This window comes from Odocoileus virginianus, chromosome 15, assembly GCF_023699985.2.
Source record: "Odocoileus virginianus isolate 20LAN1187 ecotype Illinois chromosome 15, Ovbor_1.2, whole genome shotgun sequence".
NCBI classification, from domain to species: Eukaryota; Metazoa; Chordata; class Mammalia; order Artiodactyla; family Cervidae; genus Odocoileus; species Odocoileus virginianus.
Genome location: NC_069688.1, coordinates 25,867,139 through 25,885,655, shown reverse-complemented (window position 1 = coordinate 25,885,655; position 18,517 = coordinate 25,867,139). Strand labels below are relative to the sequence as shown.

Sequence of the window (18,517 nt, the reverse complement as noted above, 5' to 3'; positions counted from 1 at the left end):
AAATTCATATGTACAATTTTTATCAAAACATAAATAACACTGAGCTTAAATTTCCCTGCGGACAGTCTCCAGGTAATCCCATTAAGGCTGTGTGTTGTGTGTGTGTGTTTAGTCATATCCGACTCTTTTGTCACTTTATGGACTGTAGCTCAGCAGGCTCCTCTCAATGGGATTTTTCAGGCAAGAATGCTGGAGTGGGCTGCCACTTCCCTCTCCAGGGGATCTTCCCGACTCAGGGATCAAACCCACATGTCCGGTGTCTCCAGCGTTGCAGACGGATTCTTTACCTGCTAAGCCATAAGGCTATGCTCCCATAATGGCACAGGTGCTCTCTCATTGCGTCATTAGCTTCTACCCACCCCCCTACTCCAGCTAGCCCCTGTCGGAATTAGAGATGGCAACTCTTCAAATACCTAAAAATCATGATATAATGAAGAACAGGTATATACCTCAATAACAATGTTAACATACTGTTATTGAAATTCCAAGGAAGGAGAGTCTTCCTAGCTATCACAGAGACATCCATAGAGTTGGACCTTGAAGAAAGTGGAATTGTGACTATGGAAAGGGGGCAGATGGGCATTCCCTCTGCAAAGGCCTGGAATGCAAGGTGGTGGTGATCTGTATGTTTGATTCTAGAAGAGGAATTGAAACAAATGAATCATAAAAATGTTATAGGTAAGAGGAACTCCAGATGTAATCTAGTCCAGGGGCTTTTCAAATTTTTACCTTCTGGAAGTATTTTCCAAGCTAATTTCAAGCATAGGTAAAATACAAACTTTTTAGGAGACTAAAGCACTTTAGGAGACTAAAGCACTCCTGATCTGCAGGACTTGGCAGAACATGGAAAATCAACAGCCTAATTCCATCCCGCATGAGAAAGGAGATCCAGAGAAATGAAGTAACTCACTCAAGTTCATTACTAGGTTTTGAGAACAAGAATCCTTTACTTACTTTGCAGTGATATGTATAACTCGATGAATTACCTCATCTATATTTTCTGGCAGGGTTCAAGAAAAATAAGATAAAATATTATTCAAATACCATGCTTCAATATGAAAAAATTAATAATGATCGACAGTTTTTACATCCACCTGAATTTTGTTCTATTTTAAATCTACCTTTTTAATCCACTCTTGATTTGATTGCTGAAAATGATTTTTTAATATAAAACTGAAAATCAGAAAGAAGACCTATACTTGCTTTCAAAGTACAGTCACAATGCAGGATTTGGCCCGTTTTGCTGTTTGAAACTTTCAACATTCATTCTAGGGGGCTCCATCATGGTTGCACAAGCTGAGTAATCAAAATGTGGCACTGTGCTCAAAGAAGTGGAGATTATTTTCTCCAAACTTAAATTTAATTTCACTATACATATTTGACACTTATCAATTAACATAGGAAAGCATTGCATTGTCATTAATTGTGGAAAATCACTTTTCATTATTTAGATTAATAAAGTAAAAATTGCCTTATATATTATGTAGATCAATGGACAGCAAGGAGATCAAACCAGTCAATCCTAAAGGAAATCAACCCTGAATATTCATTGGAAGGACTGAAGCTGAAGCTGAAGCTTCAACACTCTGGCCACCTGATAAGAGCCAACTCATGAGACAAGACCTGATGCTGGGAAAGATTAAGGACAGGGAGGAAAATGGGGAGACAGAGGATGAGATGGTTGGATGGCATCATCGAATTAATGGACATGAGTTTGAGCAAGCTCTGGGAGTTGGTGATGGACAGAGAAGCCTGCTGCGCTGCAGTCCACGGGGTTGCAAAGAGTCAGACAGGAATGAGTGACTGAACGACAAGGCAGTTAAACATGCATTCACTAGAAATGACACTGTTTTCAAATTCCACAGTATTTTTGCAAAAATAAAACTCTTATCTAAGCACACACACACACACACACGCACACACACACAAAACTAAAAAGAATATTAGGAATTGAAAAGAGTATTTTTAATGTTTTTCAGTTTATTATAATATGTTATTTTACATCTGCATCCATGATAGTTAAACAAATATAGACTATTTGTCATATTTTCTTTTGTTATCCAGCTTCTGAATCAAAATATTCATTGAACAAAAAAGTACGCATACACATACAACGATTTCTTTACACAAAACATACACATACCTAAAGTCATTAAAAACAAGTGATGGAACCTCATTGATGACATAGGCTGGTACTATTTTTTAGACCGACCTTATCTCTATTATTTTTGTGCCATCAATAAATGTACAGCTCTAAACAATCTCCTTAAGTTCAAATTCTGGTTCCACCACTTGTATGACCTCAGGGAAATATACCCAAATTCTTTTTGCCTCTATCTCCGCCTGTATACGAAAGGAACAACAGCCAAATATAACTGAGCAGTAAATATGTTAACACATGTGAACTGCTTAATGTGGCGGCTGACATCTTTAAAACAGTGTGAGCTATTACTATTAGTCTGAAACTATAAACAATGAAAAATTCATACATGTTCTTCTTTCAAAGGTTCTTCTTTCTGGATGTTTAGAAGAACATCCAGACAGTCTACATGAATTATAAAACTGTAAACAATGTAGATTAAAAAAAAAATCTTAAAGAAATGCTTAAACCACCATACAATGTTGTTTTTCCCCTCCTTGCTTTCTTAGAGGGGGAAAATCTGCTGAATTTCTGACACCTCTTGAAATATAATCTTTAGGTTACACAATCCAGAATTGCATATCTGGATAAAAGAGACACAAAGTATCAGAAACTGCTGAACAGTCTCCACAGAAGAGACTACTAAAAAATTATCCTCTTCTAAAGACAGAGCACCTGATTCTATACAGTTTGCATTTGAAAACTGCATTATCAGTGAAATATGCAAGAAAAAAAAGGCTTGGCTTCATCTAAGTAACCTGCTTTTTAGATGCATGAATCTGCTGATTGTTCAAGGACAATCATTTCTACTTCCTTTAGGTAAAAACAATCATTTGCCTTCATTCATGAGAAAAGCTGCGAGATATAATCTAAGAGGTGGACTTATCTCCTAATAGAGGTTGTAGCTTGGAAAGAGACAATTTAGAGAGTTGCATTTGAAAGGAGAATATTGCGCTTAACAGACACTGAGGGATAATTCTGCACCATGCATTTTGCAAGGCCTTTTTCTCATTTAATCCTAACCAGATTTTATACAGTGATGGGTTATTGTCCTCAGTTTTACAAATAAGAAAACAGACTCAAAAGGGTACAGTAACTTGAGGAAAGACATAGACTATTCACAATACTAAGATCCTAACCTAAATTTATTTGGTACCAAAATGGATTCTCATGTCACCACCCCACATTTGGAAATCCTAGAGTCTAATAAGCCACATTCTTTAATTTTTAGAGTGAATTCATAGCTCCTGCGTTCCCAGACTCCCAGCCAGCTCTTACCTAGCTATGAGTTTCATTGTCTTCATTGAAAGAAACATATATGTTAGAAACTCTACTGTGTAAGACCTGGATTTTGGAATCCATACCACAACAAGTTTTAAAACCTTAGAGTGCTTGGGGAAGTCTCAGTGGAGCTCTAATATCCATAAATTCCTTAAAAGATTTTCATCTTTTGTATTTGAATTTCAATATATATTTATGTAAACTCATGAACCATCAGAACATCTTTTAATAATTTTTATAGCAGTGCAAATGGTGATACAAATCAAAATGCAAGGTCTAACGGAATCATGAACCCTCAGTTTGGTTTCATTTAACTTGGATATTGATCCTATTTTGAACACTTATATACTCAGAAAATTCTTTTTCTTTCTTGGATATCCATTGCCTTTCTGCCCCATGTACACTGTTTCCAAATTCAGTCAAGTGGATTAACTGTCTTCAATTTTTGCATATACAAAGAGACTTTACTTGAAGGATTTGATTCTAAATATATATAATGTAATAGGGCATCCCCTGGTGGCACAGTAATAAAAAACCCACCTGCCAATGCGTCTCAATGCAGGAGATGCAAGAGATGTGGGTTCGATCACTGGGTCAGGAAGATCCTTTGGAGGAGGAACCCACTCTGGTATTCTTGCCTGGGAAATCCCATGAACAGAGGAGCCTGACAGGCTACAGTCCGTGGAATAGCAAAGAATTGCCCATTACTGAGCAACTGAAAGTTCACGTGGGCATACATAAAGAAATATACAATAGTAATAGTACTTCTCGTCACAGTGTGATTTCAACAAATGTTTCAGCACTGAAAGACCCTGGTTCAAAAAATTAACCTAAAAATCCTTTCAAAATGTAATGGCTGGCTTTGACCTCAGGGAACATATGCATATATCAAGTCAGGTGGCTTCCTTTTCAATTTCAGGACAATCTAAAAAGACAAAATCTATAAGATTCTTGAAGTTCAACCTGGCAAACAGTTCTGTTTTACCTTACAAACCCTAGTAAAGGTGTTATCAGCAAAACTGACAAGGTGTTGATAAAGCCAGTAGGGGGCTAATTAACTTTATAGCTAAATACAAAGTCTTTAATTTCATTTATCAAGCACTACATTAAATAAAACTTTTATGTTTAGTTTTCAAACTAAATCTGCTCATGAATATTAGAAATATTAATACTTTGGTGAAAAAAGTGAAAGTGTTAGTTGCTCAGTCATGTTACTTGTAACACACCACTTGTGTTATGTATTAATAATTTGGTGGGGGTCACTTACTCCTCACCCATTATGTTTCTGTGAAACTGAATTTGTCTCCTTATCTCAGGCCAGGAGAAGAGGTGAAGGGACTTAACTGGTAGGCAAATTTGGGAAGAATAATCAGGGGTGTATAGCCCCAATCATGCCCTCTTTTTGGGGGAGTAAGCTGCCTACACGCTTACATAGAGGGTCACACAGAAAGGAATTCCTACTATCTGAATTCTTGATAAACCATGACATGAATAAATTACAGTATATATAAAACAGCAAAGACATAATTTAAAAAATTATGCTTCAATATGTTATCTTTTCATAAATCCTGAAACACATAACCAGGTTAATTTTGCCAATGAGTTCAGCCTAACAAGTGTAAAAAATCCATAAGCCCAATATTGATGTTGATAGTAAGATATATACTCAAACTCAGAAGCTGAAAAATTTGCATTAGAAGCTAAAGGTAAATTAGAAAGTCTCACACAAAGTGCCAGCTACATATGCTTAACACATATTTTAGTTTCTATTCTACAATAAAAATTGTATTTCTACAGTTTATTGTAAATGAAAAATAAGACTGGGAACTGGGTATTACCTTCTTGGCACTTTACAATAAAAACAATAAATGAATAAATAAAAAACCTCATTGAAGCTGTAGGTTTCCAGTGCTCATCAATATAACTGATCCATGGGCCATTAGTGGGTCATAAAATAAGAAAGCTCAATAAAATAATCATAATCTCACATGTTTATTTAGTTCTGAGACTTAAATGATGGACCTTTGTACCTGACCATGCCTAGAGATAGTTTCATTATATATACACACAAATGCACACACAAACATGCTTATGCTCATGGTCTCTCTTTCTCTTCATTGTGTAAACTCACATACACACATGTTCATGGGACATCTATAAATACATCATAGCTTTTCTTTCATAAACAACAAAGGGCTGTTGTTTAGTTTTCTTTTAAAAATAAATGGTTTAATTTTTATGGATTTTATTAGTTTAATTTTATGTATTTAATTTTTAAATGGATGCTATTTAAATAATAATGTGTAATTCTTGACCTCTGAATTGCCTCTGAATGGCAGATAAACCCACATGAAAAAGAAAGATTCCTCTTAGGTGAACACACTTTGACACTTTATAATTCTATTTCTAGCACCTGAACTTGTTTCAACATTATCAAGTTCTTTTAAGTAGGTTTTCAGGACATGAAATCCAAGATTTTCATACGATAGTCTTCTTTCTAACTTCCTAACTAACATACAACTTGGTATATATCATTATAATCTCTCAAGTAACAGAAGAGTTTAAGACAAGTTGAGGGGGAATCAGGACATGCTTCTTACAAAGAAAATTAAATAGCTTTACATACTTAATGATATCTCTTTTTAGTAACACAAAATTAGTAGGCTAATGCCACATTATGATTTAAACTGTTTTCCCTAGCTAACCTTCAATTCATAAAGACTGTCTTTCTTCAAGTTTCTCTTATCCACAAGCATTAACTGCTCCCATCCCTTCTGGTCTTAATCATTAGATTTCAGAAAAAAAGAATTATCTTCCTTCACAAGTAATCTTTTTCACTAGAATTTTGGTTCTTCTTTAGATTCATTTCTAATCCATATCTAGAAGCCTTCTCTGTTGATTCACTCTAGTTGACCACAAAGATTTTCATCTCCTCCCTACCTTAACAAAAAACTTTGTACCTCTATTATCCTAGCTTTCTGTACTTAATATGTTTTTTTTCCTCAGATGGCAGTTCTAAGACATTGTTTACTATCTGGGTTCCATTTAATCATCACCCACTCACTCGTTTTTAACCTCTTTCCACTCTAGTCATGCCAAGAAACTTTTTCTTTACGGTTGTCATCAGTCAAGGCCACAATTTCCTTAGCCTGTGCTGACTTTTTTACACAGTCCTCAATCTGGTCTTTCCAATTCCAATTCAGTTTATTCTTATCTGACAGATTAATCTTTCTAATGTGAAGTTTGGTTAAATCTTCTTAATTTTGAGACAGTGGAGGACAGAAGATTCTTAATGATTTTTCAATAGCTAAAGATCCAGGAATAATGCTTTTGAACTGATCATGTTGGAGAAAATTCCTGAGAGTCCCTTGGACTACAAGGAGCTCAAACCAGTCAACTCTAAAGGAGATCAGCTTTCAACCCTGAATATTCATTGGAAGGACTGATACTGAGGCTGAAACTCCAATACTTTGACGACCTGATGCAAAGAACTGACTCCATGGAAAAGACCCTGATGCTGGGGAAGATTGAAGGCAGGAGGAGAAGGATGACAGAGGATGAGATGGTTGGATGACATCACTGACTCGATGGACATAAGTTTGAGCAAGCTCTGGTGATTGGTAATGGACAGGGAAGCCTGGTGTGCTGCAGTCCATGGGGTTGCAAAGAGTCAGACACAACTGAGCAACTGAACGGAACTGAACTGAAAGAACCAGATGTATATTTCTTCCCCTAAATAAGCTTTATCATGATTAACTATTCTTTTTTTTTGAAACTTCAGAAGTTTTTATTTTTTTCTCTCTTTTTTTTTTCCATTTATTTTTATTAGTTGGAGGCTAATTACTTTACAATATTGTAGTGGTTTTTGCCATACATTGACATGAATCAGTACTTCTGTTTAGCAAAACCATTAAAGCATTCACGTATTCTATAAAGCATTCACATATCTGCCTCAAACTTTACCATCCCCTTTGTGTAAGACAGTATCTTTCAAACATCTTTAACTATGACCTACAGTGAGACATACATTTTAAGTTGTGACCAAGTATACACAAAATTATACACATGTATTTTATATCAGTATCACATAAATCTACACAATTTTCAGGACATAATGACACTCTATAACTTTGAATAGGTAAATCATAATCCATTAAACTTATTTCATCACCCAGTAATGAAGTGCACCCCACTGTTTAAACACCCTGGTCTAGATTATCTAAATCTTTGCCCTTTTTCTAGATTTGATTCAATTGTGTACTTCATTAAGCCATTCATTCATTCCATTCAAGAAGACAGGTAATCCCAGTTGGATGTCGGGCATTTCTGTATAAAATGCACTGGGAACAAAATGGCAACGAGCAAACCAGTCCCCCCACCCCACCTCAGGGAGTTTGCCATGTCCACCCTCAAAGGATAACAAAGTATTTACCTATTCTAACCATTTCACAGCTGTATCATGCGCCTTTATATTTCCTCATCTTTCATATCTAAATTCCATATCTACAAGTAGACAGTGATATCCTTCGAGAGAAGAATCTTAATTATGCAGGTTGCCTTCTGGACCGTCACAAGGTAAGGGGAACCATACAGTAAGGGCAAAAAAACAACTAAGTGCAATCCTTAGCTCATCACTTACCAGTCTGCAAGCTCAGGCCAGTCACTCAACTTCTCTCAAATGCAGTTTTCTCATCTGTAAAATGAGAGGGTGGAGTCACATAAGCAGTTTTCAAATTTTACTGCACAAAATCTTCAGCACTCAGTAGAGATTCCACAGCATGACAATAACGGGTCTTTACTCAGAATAGAGGGTCCCCATCTCCTGCCTCAAGCAGAGCTTACAATTTTGTTTTTAAAAGAGTCCTGATGCTTTAAAAGAAAAATCAGTTTGCTAAACCCCAAGATTTTGCAATCATGTGCTCATCTTGTCCATAGTTCAAGGAAAAATAAGGTAGGAAGTAGGAGGAAGAGAGGAGAGAAGAGAAAATAGTTTTAATAGAGAGTAAACTACTATGTTTCAGGAACTATGTTAGGATTGGTATAAATGCTACCTTACTTTTTTCTATTCAACAATTTCACAAGGTAGGGATTTATTAGGCCCCTTTTACACACAAGGAAAATGAAGTTCAGAAAGTTCAGATAACTTGATTAAGTACCTAATATAGAAACAGTGAGGACAAAATCTATTCTTCTTCCATCAGTTCAAGTTTCCCTTAAAGGAAGCTAACACAGATATTACATTTGTTTTTTAAATTTTTTAAAAATTTTCTTTAGATTTCACCTGACTGGATCCTCACAACTTTTGAGGAATATACTTCAGCATTATCCTTATTTTGCCAATTAGGAAATCATGCTTCAGAGAAATGAAAGTGATCTGCCTATAACTGAATTCAACAGGGGCGAAGATAGAATGAAATAGCTGAATTCATATTCTGTGCTCTTTCCATACACCAAATTGCCTCCTTTAAAAGAAACAGAAATAGGGAAACAATAAGAGGGAAGGAGGCAGAGAGGATGGGACAGGTGGAGAATTACAACAATTCCACTGCTTACTTAAGATGGCTAGTGAATCAGATAATTTAATGGAAAGCACCTTGAAAAATCTGAATCACTGTATCAATGTGTCATCTTTATTAACTATTCATACAATGTGCATTAAAGATGACATTTTATATGTTGGTAAAACTCCATGTGGTAATTGCAAATATATGAGCTATGTAATGAATTAATTACTTAGACAATACAATAGAAACTCATATAAAAGAGGGACAATCTGACACTCTCAAGATTATTATACAAGAATTGGTTACCTGTGCCGGCTTTCTGTTCATGATATACAGTCCATACTGGCAGTAGAATAATTCAAATTTTCAATTTTTCTTGGATTTCATCACAAACTCAATCAAAGCATGAAAGTCAGTATTTTAATATCCTTGCACCATGTGAAAAATAATAGCATTCTCTACTACCTGAACTCTTAGAGCATTTTTTATTTTGATTGTCTTCCCATTATACTGAGATACTGTCAGGACTTTATCAGGAAGATCATCCAAACAAACTAGAACATTATTAAGGTTCCAGCAGTGCAGTAACTCACTGAATGTATGAGTGATTAAAAGCCATACAGTTGTGACAAGGACCATAAGGAGATCAGACAAAGACGCTACATGTCTTTAAAAGGAAAAAAAAAAAAAGACGACTAGAATGATTTAACCCCTTTTCGCCTCTACCAGTACTAAAGCTGCAGTATTATTTGATCAATATTTAAAGCCTTGTGTGACTAGATTCCTTAGAACAAACAATTTCCAAAGGTCAAAACAGGAAAATACAATTAGCACAGAATTACAGCATACCTACTGGCTTGTCGGGTTGCCAGCGTTCCAAAAATCATATTTAACATATAACATGATGCTCTGACATTAGTAAAACATTACTGCTTTTGTAACTTATCACTGACTTCAGTTATACTTTTTTATCTCATTGGATTATTTGTACTTAGAAATATATTCCCATTTCATTTGACATTCAGAAACCTATTAATTAAATACTTCCTACTTGCCAGACATTGCACTGTTCATGGGAAATACGGTGGAAACTGAGACTAGATGCTCTTTCGAGGAATGAACAATTCAGGGTGAGAGAGAAAGAGCTAAACTAATTTTAAAAATAGAATATAATTGAAAAAAGGCCTATGCCATATAGTTAAATAAACCAATCTTTAAAAACATAGTACCAAAATGTTTAATGTATTTTCTTAAGCAGAGAACAGTGATTGTTATAGACTTTATTTTCTTCTTTACATTATATATGTCACTTCATTTTTATAAAGTCTTTTTTCTTAATACTTTTATAATCTAAAGTAAAGAATCCAAGAAAGAAATTCTCTAATGGACATTTGGGTAGAATGCTATGAAAACCCCAGAAGACCCGTGCCTAAGTCAGGCAAAGCCTGGGTGCAGAAGTGACATCTAAACTGGTTCTGGAAGGTGAATTGGGGTTTACTAAGTGGAGGAGACAGTAGATGATGCTCAAGGACACGAGAGAATCATCTAGAAGGTTTGGAAGTCAGTATTCCATATAGTTTGAGTGGCAGATAGAGGAGAGGAGGTGGAAGCTGGAGGTTCCCCAGGTAGGAGTTCAAATTCTAAAGAGCTGGATGTATGCAGATGCTATCCTAGAAACCTACAGATTTCAGTCAGTGCAGAGCCAGGGTCCTAGCAGTTGAGGCCTCCAAATGTGGGACACTCTCAGATTCTTTTCTGTGAGGTGCTTTGGGCACCAAACATCTGTGAGGAAAAACTCTTGGTTAAAGATGAAAACTTCGAATGGAGTAAAAATGGAGTGAGGGGATTTGAAAGGTGCACTGAGTTGGAACCAACAGGATCTGTTCACCAGGGATGCCAAAAAAGAAAAACTTGAAGATCACAGAGAGATCTGGTGATGGGAAATTAAAGAGCAACATAATTAATATAAATGAAGAACTGATGAAATAACAGTGCATACTGAGGATAAGGTCTCTGAAGAATATTGGCTGGACAATTTGAAACACAGATCATACATTCATGAGACAGTCTGAAGACCTTTCCCATCTGATTTTCACCACTAAGATCCAACCAGTCCATCCTAAAGGAGATCAGTCCTGGGTGTTCATTGGAAGGGCTGATGCTGAAGCTGAAACTCCAATACTTTGGCCACCTCATGCAAAGAGTTGACTCATTGGAAAAGACCCTGATGCTTTGGGGATTGGGGGCAGGAGGAGAAGGGGATGACAGAGGATGAGATGGCTGGATGGCATCACCGACTTGATGGACATGAGTTTGAGTAAACTCCGGGAGTTGGTGATGGACAGGGAGGCCTGGCATGCTGCGATTCATGGGGTCGCAAAGAGTTGGACACGACTGAGCGACTGAACTGAACTGAACTGAACCGAACTAAAGGTAAAGTGACTAAGTAATGGCTTCCCTGGTGGCTCAGCAGTAAAGAATCCACCTGCCAAGACAGGAGACATGGGTTCAGTCTCTGGGTCGGGAAGATACTGGATAAGGAAATGGCAGCCCATTCCAGTATTCTTGCCTGGAAAATTACACGGTCAGAGAACATTGGCTGGTACAGTCCATAGGGTTTACAAAAGAATTGGACACGATTTAGTGACTAAACAACAACAAAAGAAAAGAAGTAACACTTTTAATCTTGTAAATGAAACTCTTTAAAATTTCATGTGAAGTTTCTGATAACAGCAAAATAAATAAACAAAAAGGCATATGCATCAAGAATACTTGTATTTCTATTCATATACTTTCCTCCTGATATAAATTGGATTATTGTCCCAATTATTCAGTTTCTTACACTAGGATTTATACCCTGTGCTGTTCAATTTTATAGTGCCTCCCACTGTGGGGGAGATATACTTCCTCACCCCACTCATGTTGGACTTGGCCATGCAATTGCTTTGACTAATAGAATGTTAGTGGACATGGTGTAACAGAAACTTTAGCTGATGGCATGGCTTGGCTTGCTCTCTCCTGAACCTATGATCTGCCACAAAAAAAAAAAAACACCACTCTTCTACTGCTCCTTCAGCCTGAACCTCAGGCCTGAAACCTAACCAGAAGCCTGAAGTGTAGACGTAACCCAAGGGAGCCTCGCCTAGATCAGCCACTTTACACCCCCAGGAGTGTAAAAATATATAAAACATCAATAAGTCACTGAGCATTTTATGACTTTGTACTGTAATAATAGCTGATTAGTACAGCTTTTCCTTTATCCCCAAGTAAAGAAAACGAAGGGTTTTTTTTTCTCCTATAATATTTTGGTAAGGACTCTGCCTCCAATGTAGGAAACCTGGATTCAATCCCTGGATCAGGAAGATCCCCTGGAGAAAGGAATGGCAACCTACTCTAGAATTCTTGCCTGGAAAATCCCATGGACGGAGGACCCTGGTGGCCTACAGTCCAAAATGTAGTTTGGACATGACTGAGTGACTGACACACATGTAAAATCATAATACACCTGTTAAGATACATATTATGTGAAATAATCCCATGCAGAAAACCCCAAAAGTTTGAAGATAATACCAGCAGATAAAGGGATACGTCATGTTCATGAATAAGATTACTCAATAAATCAGGGTTTTCACCTCTTTGCAAATTAATCAACAAAGTTACAGCATTTCCAATTAAAATGCAAACATGATATTTTTGTGAATATCAATAAGGTCATTCTAAGTATTTTTAAGTTCATTCTAAGTATATAGTATTGAAAAGAATAAGAGTAGCTAAGACAGTCTTGAAGACAATATCTTATTTGATTTTATGCACAAATGGTATTTTTTATAGTTTAAAAAATTAATATAAATTTAAAAATATAAATAATTACAGAACTAGAATGAGACCTTACAGATTAAACATATAATAACCAAAATCTAAAATGCACCTGAGGACTAAACAGTAAGCAACAAGATATTTTTTATGCAAAGATTAAAAGTGGAAAAGGAATAAAAAGATGAAACAAAAGACAAGAGATGAAAACTAATCTAGGACATCCAACTAATAGAGATGAGAATGAGAAAATAAAAACAAAGGAATGGGGAAAAAGAAATCATCAAAGAAAAAACTAGAAAATATCCCCAGATTAAAACAAGACAATAAGTTTCAAAATTCCACAGGCCTATAGGGATTCAAATGCTATGAATGAAAAAAGGCCCATATCCATATCCTTTTGAAATTTTGGGATACTGCATTCTGAGACTGATAGAAGAACATGTGGAGCTTCACATGGGAAATTTTCAGGGAGAAAAAAAAACCTCTGAGACTTTAAGGGGAAAAATGAAATAAGAATAAGGTAATAGCAAATTTATAGCAGGAAGCAAAACAAAACACAATTCAGGATAAAAATAAACTGGTAGGAAAAAGTTAAGACCCAAATATAAAGCAAATGTCAATTTGGAATGATGTCAAGCAATGGACTTAAAAAATAGGTAAAAAAGAGAGTCTCCATGGACATGGTGAACTTTTTTCCAAGTGTGTCCTAGGCTTCCTGGCAGTGGCCTCTATCTAAGAACACAGCACACTAGTTGTGACTTGGCATTACACAATGTTTGTGGAGTGCCCACTGTTTTAAGGGGCTTCCCTGATGGTTCAGTTGGTAAAGAATCCACCTGCAATGCAGAAGACCCTGGTTTGATTCCTGGGTGGGGAAGATCATTAGAGAAGGGCTAGGCTACCCACTCCAGTATTCTTGGGCTTCCCTTGTGGTTCAGCTGGTAAAGAATCTGCCTGCAATGCAGGAGGCCTGGGTTCAATCTCTGGGTTGGGAAGATCCCCTGGAGAAGGGAAAGGCTAGCCACTCCAGTATTCTGGCCTGAATAATTCCAGGGTTGCAAAGAGTCAGGGAAGTCCAAAAATACTGGAGTGGGTACCCTATCCCTTCTCCAGCAGATCTTCCCCACCCAGGAATGGAATTGGGGTCTACCAACTGAGCTATCAAGGAAACTCAGAAAGACAGGACTGATCAACTTTCACTTTCAACACTGTTTACACATTTCCAACATTTAGTCAATATGTTTAAAAAAAAAAGAAGTCATAGAAAGAATCAAAATATAAACACCTTGACAATATAAAAGTTAAGCTGACTAAAAACATTAGGCTGAGGGGGAAGGAGAAGTGGAGGGCTGGGTAGAAAGTGAACAGTATAGATTTGTTGGGAAAAAAGAAATAAATGTTTACCTACATTATTTTGAGTTATAAATTAATAGAAAAACAAAACTAAAAATATAAATGTCAAATATTAAGAGGAGGGACAAGGAAAGGTGGGGTAAGCAAAGTGAGACAGATCCTCATGTTTCACATCAGAAGTCAACAAAATCAGTTCAAAGTTGATGGTCACGTGATCAAGAATTGCAGAATAGCAGTCCAGAGGAAAACAACAACTTAAAATTCACAGGTAGGAATTAACCTCTGAGAACATGATTAGAGTGAGGGAATGATAAGGCAAAAACAGTACTTGCGTTATAACTCTCCTAAAACATGAGATTGTGATTTATCTTAATAAAACATTTTTAAAAGACTGACACATTTCCCCTGAAACTACTAGCTGTACACTTACAATAACAAACAATAAAGAAAACTTCTCCTTAAAAAACTAAGTACCTAAAATGGATGAGATAAAGCTATCATCAAGTTAATGAATTAATTCAAAATGCCCAAATTTAACATTACAGTAAAAAAACAAAGCAGGCTTCAATACTAAAAAAAAAAAGAGGGAATATTGAGCAGCAGCATATCATCGATAGACCATCTACCAGCTAACTGTTTAAATAGGCTTCCAGTTGTTACAAGAGCGTCCCTGGTGGCTCAGATGGTAAAGAGTCTGTTTGCAATGCAGGAGACCTGGGTTCCATCCCAGAGTAGGGACAATACCCTGGAGAAGGACATGGCAACCCACTCCAGTATTCTTGCCTGGAGAAATCCATGGACAAAGGAGCCTGGCAGGCTACAGTCCATGGGCTCACAAAGAGTCAGACATGACTGACTAACACACACACACACACACCCCCACCCTAGTTGTTATAAGGATAAACTTTGGTATAATTGACCACCATACAATTCCAAAGAAATGGTACTAAGAGATTTGTCTCGGGTTGTACAGGTAGTCAATGATGGAGCAGGACTTTTTCTGAAATAAACCACTTCATTATATACATATAATATACTATATACATAGTACATAGTACATGATATATACATATTACATACTGTCATCATTTTAGCGATCATTAATCTTGCTGATTATTATTTGGGGCTACTAAGTTATAATATCAAAGTATTAATTTTAAAATACTGCACAGTACATTTATCTAGATCTACTTTGGCTTCCATGGTAGGCAAGAAAATGACCTTTTGAAGACACTCTAACCCCTGGAAGCCGTATGATTACATTACCTTATGTGGCAAAGTGACTGCAGATGTGATGTGTGTTAGTTTCACAGTCGTGCCCAGCTTTGGGACCCCATGGACTGTAGCCCGCCAGGCTCCTCTGTCAATGGGATTTCCCAGGCAAGAATGCTGGAATGATTTGCCTTTCCCTCCTCCAGAGCATCTTTCAACCCAGGCATTGAACCCGGGTCTCCTGCACTGCAGGCAGATTCTTTACCATCTGAGCCACCAGGAAAGCCCTTGTGAAGCAGAAACAATGAAGAATCTTTAAATGAGATTATCCTAGATAATCTGGGTGGGCCCAATGTTGTCATAAGAATTCTTTTAAAAAAAATCCTTATTTTATATTGGAATATAGCCAGTTAACAATGTTGTTTCAGGTGAACAACAAAGGGACTCAGCCATACATGTATCCATTCTCCCCCAAACTCCCCTCCCATCCAGGCTACCACCTAATACTGAGCAGAATTCCCTATCCTATATAGCAGGACCTTGTTGGTTACCCATTTTAAATATAGCAGAGTGTACAGGTCAATCCCAAATTCCCTAAATAACCCTTCTCCCTATTCTTTCCCCCAGCAGCCATAAGTTTTTTCTCTATGAGTCTGCTTCTATTTCATAAATTAGTGTATTTGTATCATTTCTTTTAGATTCCACATCTAAGGGATATCATATGGTATTTCTCCTTCTCTGTCTGACTTCATTGAACAGCATGACATTCTCTATGTGCATCCATTTTGCTTCAAATGGCATTATTTCATCTTTTTAATGCCAGAGTAATATTCCAAGAGTTATTAAAACATGGGACAGGGAGACAAGAGAGTCAAAAAAGAAGATGCAATGACAGGAATAAAGGTTAGAGCTATGGGGTTCTTGGTTTTGAAGATGGAAGAAGGGGCCATGAGCCAAGGAATGCAGGAGGACCGCAGAAGCAGAAAAAAGCATGAGAATGTGTTCTCCCCTAGAGCCTCCAGAGGAATGCAGCCTTACTGACACCTCGAATCTACTTCAATCCCTTATGGGACTTCTGACCTCCAGAGCTGTAAAATAATAAACCTGTGCTATGCCAAGCCACTCAGATTGTGGTAACTTGTTACAATAGAATTAAGAAGCTAATACAGAATCTTCTCCAGAATCAGAAAAGATCTGGGCTTAAGACTTGTCTCTGCTATGTGATTTTGAGCAAGATTCCTAACCTCTATAAACTTCTGGCTTCTTTATCTGCAAAGGTGAATTTATAAAAGACATATATTCAGGAAAGTTTGGTGACTATTAATCTACAGTTAGAGTTCATTAAAATATTAGTATTAAGTACTAATTGTAGAAGAAAAAAGTAAATTTTTAAGAAAAAAATAGTTGATTGTTTTTTGCTTCCAAACCCCCAAAGTTAGCTAGCCAGTGAGTCTTCATAACATATTGTCTACAAGTTGAAATATGAAGAGGGAAAACTCCTCCAATATTGAAACCACTTCATGATTTGAGCTTATTCAGTCTACTCCTTTAATATCCAGCCTCTTTGGGGAAGAGGCAATATCCTTGACTAGCTATAAATTTATGAGTGTAGTTGTTTTTATGGCTCTGAATGTAATAGAACCTAAGTAAATACTGATAAGTTCTCTATTCTTCTGAGAAGTTTCCACCCACATAATATTGTCCTATCATTGGAAATCCCCACAGTTTTGATAAGAATGAAGGTAAGAACTCTTTTATATATAACACTTGTCAATTAGAATCAGAACAACATTCATCACTTTACTTGGAAAGGCTATGGGGTTTTTAACAACCCACTTTAAGTCTATATAATGAAATTTTGCCCTTATTGTCTTTTGAGTGACTTCAGCTGGTTTGGGAGGTTAAGGCTGGTTTTCAAGTTTATTTTTTTTCAAGCATTCTTTAACATGGTTTGCATTTATAGATTAAGTAGTAAACAGAATTAAAGGAAATAAGCATTTTCCATCACCACAATCTCCCCACGTAAATAGACTAAATTTGAAAACCACATTCATTTTCCAATATAAGGCTAGGTACTGTCTTCATGAACTAGGCCTATAGGGAACTATATTAACTCTTTCAAACCACTTAGTTACCAGTCATTTTCAGGAATTCACAGTGTTCCTGTGAATTGGAACACAGTGTTTTTAAAGAGATTTTTTTTCTCAGATGCAATGTATTGATTTAACCTTTCCGTGTTACAGGATCGTAACACGGCACAAGTTAATTAGTATCCAGGAGACCTCACAAAGAGGTGAGTTCTCACTGAAAATCATGATCACTATAAAAAGTATAAAGTGTGACTGAGGAAAAATGATTACAAAATTCCCCCAATTTTTCATGGCATATGTTTTTTTAGCTGCAAGACACCACCTATGTCATCTGTAAAACAACTCTTTAGGGAACCATTATTGATATTGACCAAAAGATCTTTCAGATCTTACATGGTTATTTTGCTGCAGCTCTAAAAAAATTTCTGCTTTGGGTGTTTCTTATCTAGAATGTGAGGATGAATTTCATACATCACCAAACAGAAAAGTCCCTGTATCCTGTATGAAGCCAATAGGTGTTCAACAAATAGTTACAGAGTTTCATACACTTATGTGGCCATATACATGCAAACACACACACACACACACACACACACACGTTTACTAATTTAGAGATGGGGAACTTATTTTAGACTGCTAGCACTCTGAAGACAAGTGCCAGTCAATCCCACTATCAGTAGCTGGATCACTCCAATGGATTGGAGGTGTTATAGACTGAATGTTCATGCTCCTGCAATTCAGATGTTGAAACCCTAATTTCCATATAATGGCATTGACAGGCAAAATCTTTGGGAAGTTATTAGGTCATGAAGGTGTAATCCTTATGAATGGGATTAGAGCCCTTATAAGAAGAGCAGAAAGCTGGCTAGTTATCTTTCTGCCCTGTAAGGATACAGCAAGAAGTCAGTTGTCTGCAACCCTGAAGAGGGTTGCCATGATGCTGGACTTTCAGCCTCCAGAACTGTGAGAAATAAACGTTCATTGTTCAGTCACCCAGTCTACAATAATTTGTTAGAGCAGCCAGGAGGCTAAGACAGGAGGTTATGAATAAACAGTATATGATTAAATGTATAAATGAACAAACATTTCCTGAATGAAGATATACATGAATTAGTTACTTG

At 36.6% G+C, this 18,517-nt stretch overlaps 1 protein-coding gene across 2 annotated transcripts in view; it reads right to left on the bottom strand.

Annotated features, from left to right (window-relative positions):
- Positions 1–18,517, bottom strand: part of HNF4G (hepatocyte nuclear factor 4 gamma) — a 129,944-nt gene that overhangs the window by 73,242 nt on the left and 38,185 nt on the right. For both annotated transcript variants that reach the window (XM_070477192.1, XM_020898420.2), the window contains exon 2: positions 8,061–8,114. The gene's annotated coding sequence lies outside the window, so the exon portion shown is untranslated. The remainder of the gene's footprint in view (positions 1–8,060; positions 8,115–18,517) is intronic.